Source organism: Sycon ciliatum, chromosome 13, assembly GCF_964019385.1.
Source record: "Sycon ciliatum chromosome 13, ocSycCili1.1, whole genome shotgun sequence".
Lineage (NCBI taxonomy): Eukaryota > Metazoa > Porifera > Calcarea > Leucosolenida > Sycettidae > Sycon > Sycon ciliatum.
The window spans coordinates 10427988-10432987 of NC_088655.1; the positions used below are offsets into that span (position 1 = coordinate 10427988).

Genomic DNA, 5000 nt, shown 5'->3' on the forward strand with positions numbered 1-5000 from the left:
TTTTCGGACCAAAACCAGTCGACTCAGCGTCCAAAAGACTACAACATATGGGCCAATCGTGGTCATCCGTGCTTTTATAAGAACGAAATGGCGCTTTTAGTGACATTTTGCATACAAATCCCCATCTAGTGGGGCGCAGTCACCCAGTTTCGGTGGAAGTGCGCGAGTTCGATTGGGATTCAAGTAGGAAGGGAGCGTCTCAGCTTTCTCGGACCAAGACCATTCGACTCAGCACCCCGAAGACTACAACTGGTGAAATTTTAATTTTTGCCTTAACTTCCCCTTTAATCTTTGGCATGACCCAAGGAATATTTTTGTTGGGGTATATTGCTCTCTTTCCTCGCTCAGAACGGCCGCTGTTTGGCTGAAATCACTCGCATTGTATCGTACCATGGGATAGAAATACGATAATAACGTGCACTACTGGTCGAAAAATCCGATTTTTTCGCACCCCAGTCGTGCGACTCCCCTGTCACGGTCCTGAAACCCACACAGAACTTAAATTAATCATAGCTACATTCTATTTTTATTCTATTTTGACATTTCCAATGACTCATTACCTACATTCGAGCTACTTCTGGCCAGCATTCCCTTCAGGAACGCAAAAGATAATTTATTCTTCTTTATTTATTTACTTCTGGCCAGAAGTGACTCGTGCTCATTGACAAACAGCTATGATTGATATCATATAAAAATGGACTCTGAAACCAGCAAAACGTGGCAGGTACTAATACATCTTCAGCGCACCCAACCTGATGGGTGGCTACTCTTATGTAATCACTGATGCTAGTGAAGTCCGTCTGGTTTACCCACCCACACTAGTAGCAAGTATTTCATTCACTGTGTGCAAGGGCACATGCAGTTGTATCCTTGGACCGATACCGTGATACTGCCAAATCACTTTTCTGTATTGCAACAAATATTTGGCGCATGTTAATATTGAATTTCGGCTATTTTCGGCATGGGCTTTTTTGGCCTAAAATTTGTTTCAGCCGAAATCCAATCTTGCAATGCTCAGTGTGACATTGTACATACGCACCAGGAGTGCAGACTGAAATTATAATCAGTTAAGAGTAGAGCCCACATGCTCTCTTCCATAAACACTGCAATAAATTTATTGAAGAGAGCGTGTGGCTCTTAACTGTTTATGAAACTGCAGGAAGCCACACACTTTTACTGTGAAATTTCAATGCCGCCGGTTTAGCCCTGGGAGGCCGAAATTTAAACGTGCCGAAAATTGGCGTCTTCTTCTCCTTACCCACTAACTGAGATGTGATGAGCCCATAAATGGGCATACCGTAAGTGGGATCATAATCAAGTCCACCTCGGGTTTGGGGATTTCAGGGGGATGTTGCGTTTGTAGTGTGTGTTTGTGTGTGTGTGTTTGTGTGTGTGTGTGTGTGCGTGTGCGTGCTCGTGTGCGTGTGTGTGGATATGTGCGTGAGCGTGTGAGGGGAGATGGGGAAGGGTGGGTGCTTGTACTTGTGCGTGTTTACAGAGCCAAGGCATGAAGATCACAATAACCCGAATGAAGAATTCAACACATGAACATCCATCGTTGGAAAGCACTACATCGTTTGGAGAAGCATTCAGAGAGCATTGACAAAGGGATTGTTCAGCTGGATAGCTGTGAACATCTCGTGCACAAACTTGGCAATAGAACCTTACTAGCAGCAGAGAAGATCTGAACCCAGTAATCAAAGGTGTTGTAGATGGAAGCGAGTGCTTAGAAAAGAATACCCATGCATTGTCCAAATTCCATGGTCTTGCTGGAAAGATGTCGCAGCAAGGAAAATGAGGAGCTAAAGTGGAATTCTTCACAAAGTTCGAGACCAGCATTAGAACCAAAAAATCTTTTTCAGGACCGTCGATTGTTTGTGCTCCACTTTGCAATGCCCGTGTCTCTACCCGTCCTGGCTCTCCATTACTCTCGGATCTCCAGAACCAGATTTTCACGAGCCCGCCGAAACCGTATCCATGACTTCCACTGCTGTTGCCATGACACCGTGACGATCCGCTGATGACAAGGAACAGATTACACCTAACAGTGTGCTGCCACATGCGACTGCACACAAGACACCTTTTCTATGTGCAACGATAAACAAATTATCAAAATGTGCAGCACATGAAATGTGTGAAAATGGCCATTGCTGTTCTCGCTCAACATACACTGGCACACATAGAGACATAGACCGCAATAGCGACACTGCACAAAGTGAAGAGTTGTTCGCAAGAAATCATTTGTCGCCTATCTCGCTGCGCTCGACCGGCGAGAAATACAACTTCTACAGGAAACCCACTGGTGATAAGGCTGGTTCTTGCTCGTCCTGCTTACTCTGGCGGTATGCCCTGGCGGCATATAGTAGCCAGGCTGTTGCGACAGTGACAGCCATTGCCCAGTCGCATTGAAGAGAAAAAAGCGGATAAACTTGACGGGGAAGCTGCCATCGACTATGTTTACAATGTATTCAATTTGAAAGTGATCGATTTGAGTTTGAGTCTAATGAAGGAGATTAAGGAGAAGTTGGAGAGGGAGATCGTGGAGCTGTCGGGAAGTCTGGCTATGATGGAGCTGAACACAGTTGCTAATTCCCAGCGGGCCTATTTGGAGTTTCTCTTCTAGGTCGTCTCTATGCTAAAACAGAGTGTCAAACAGAGGATTGTCATCCTCGTTGTTATTATTGCTATGATTTGGTTTACCCCACCGCTTTAGGAGCTGCATCTGCGCCTTCATCCTTGAAGGGTGGTGGCGTTCCTACGGATGCGGAAAACTCGGCCTCTATATAGAGCAACCGAGTCTGACGCGAACGGTGAATTTTTTTTAATATGGTTTACCTGTTCCGACAGGTCTGACGAGGCTCACAGAATCCCTCCCCGGTAATTCTCCTCAGTGTGGTTTGGTTTTGTTAGGTTCACAAGTTCATGTATGCACGCACTCTCTCACCAAAAACCTCCAACGACCATTCTCTTTCTCTGTCAGTGTTCTCGTGTCTTGGTTTTCGTGTGTGTGCTCTGTGTGCTGCTTTTCGCATTGCAGTTCAAGACATGACAGAGGACTCGCCGTTTCACCCGGGCCTGGTGGCGGCCGTGGGAATTGCGCTTCCGCCGGGTTCCCCGCCGTCGACTCCTCCGCCTCCGCTTGGCTGCTCGCATTTGAGTACCATCACCGAGGACTCGCCGATTCACCCGGGCCTGGTGGCGGCCGTGCGAATTCTGCTCCCGCCGGGTTCCCCGCCGTCGACTCCTTCGCCTCCGCCTCCGCTTGGCGACTCGGTCGCTGACCGTCTCCCACGACCGCCGCCACCGCCTGAATACAATTTCAACGGAACAGTGCACCCGCAATCGACAGCACTTCGAAAGCAAAGTTTTAGACCGAAGTATTTGATCAACTCAACGTTGGAGTTAAATCATGAGCACAGCTTGAACTGTAATTGCATACGACATGGCTGTACCATGACCATTGCCATATTAGTTTTGAAGGAGGCTTACGCGGGTCACGTAATTGGTTTATACACAGTTTCAGCAGAGGCATACTAGGATTTTGCCAACAAGATGGCCCAGTCAACAGAAGGCAATGCAGTAAGAGAACAAGCAGCCTGGATGGATAAAGACGATAATTATCCAGAGGAGATGGCGTTTTGGGTCTTCGACGATGAAGGTGGAATGATCAACATTTGGGATAAAGGACAAGCTTGGATGGAGGGAGATTTCAATTATCCAGAGCCTGTGGCATATTGGGACTGTCATATGCGCGACATTTATGTAAGAGGAGAAGCAGGATGGTTCCAGAGCCTGTGGCTTATTGGGCCTTCGATGATGAAGGTCAACTGATCGACATCAGGGTTAAAGGAAAAGCTTGAATGGAGGGAGATTTCAATTATCCACAGCCTGTGGCATGTTGGGGATATGACAATCAATGTCATATGCACGACATTTATGTAAGAGGACAAGCAGGCTGGGCGGTTCCAGAGCCTGTGGCTTATTGGGCCTTCGACGATGAAGGTCAAATGGTCAATATTTGGGGAAGTAAAGGAGTGTGTGGAATTATTCGATTGAATACCATTCTAATTGTTTTTCATTGAAGACGGCCTCCTTTACGGGTCAAGAAGCGCACAATCATCACCATGTGCTTTTCACTACACCTCCCACTCACCTCCCACTCACCTCCCACTCGCAACACATAAAGCCCTCGGCGACACCACGTGCAGCGATTGTTTTCCAAATTTGCACCTTGGAGGGGCATCATCTGGGATATTTCCGAACAAATTCCAGAGAATTGTAGAAAAAAATCATCGCCACGCCTCATTGTCCTGGTCCCGATCATTGCGTCCCTGTGTGACGGCAATTGTGATCGTGATAAGCGTCGGCTCATCGGCAACTAGCCGAGCGGTATGTGGGACGTGGTGTGGTTGGTAGTTACGGCGGGGACGTGGCCAGTGTTTCCTTTGACATTTTCCAGACTTGCTCAGTTGGGTTTGCTGCCTGCGAGAGGCTGCTCTGTGTGGATAATGTAGATGGTCACAAGGTGCTGAAGGACAATTCGACCATTACAAGAAAAGCAAAATAATACACAGAAATGAACATAACGTGCTTACCTGGCGGTAACGCTGTGTTTTCCCAAGGTGTTTGTTCAAATAGTCTCAGTAATGGCGCAATCGCCATGCTCCGTCAGTCAGCATGGCAGCCGTCTGTTTGACCTCTTCCAACGGTTGAGAGAGAGAGAGAGCAAGAGAGTGACAAAGAGAGAGCAAGAGAGAGAGAGAGAGAGAGAGCAAGAGAGAGCAAGAGAGAGCAAGAGAGAGAGCAAGAGAGAGAGCAAGAGAGAGAGCAAGAGAGAGAGCAAGAGAGAGAGCAAGAGAGAGAGCAAGAGAGAGAGAGAGAGAGAGAGAGAGAGAGAGAGAAGAATTAATATCCGGCATGTTGGGAGCCCAAACCCCAAGGGACAAACCGAGGGCGTCACACACAGTACGACCCCATGGTCGTACCACTTTTTGTCCAGG

At 47.5% G+C, this 5000-nt stretch overlaps 1 long non-coding RNA gene across 1 annotated transcript in view; it reads right to left on the reverse strand.

The window, feature by feature from the left end:
- The window catches only part of LOC135829813 (uncharacterized), a 7791-nt gene extending 3092 nt beyond the window's left edge, over window positions 1–4699 (reverse strand). Inside the window, exon 1 of the long non-coding RNA XR_010555926.1 lies at window positions 4596–4699. This is a non-coding gene — a long non-coding RNA (uncharacterized LOC135829813). The remainder of the gene's footprint in view (window positions 1–4595) is intronic.
- Window positions 4700–5000: the final 301 nt, after the last annotated feature.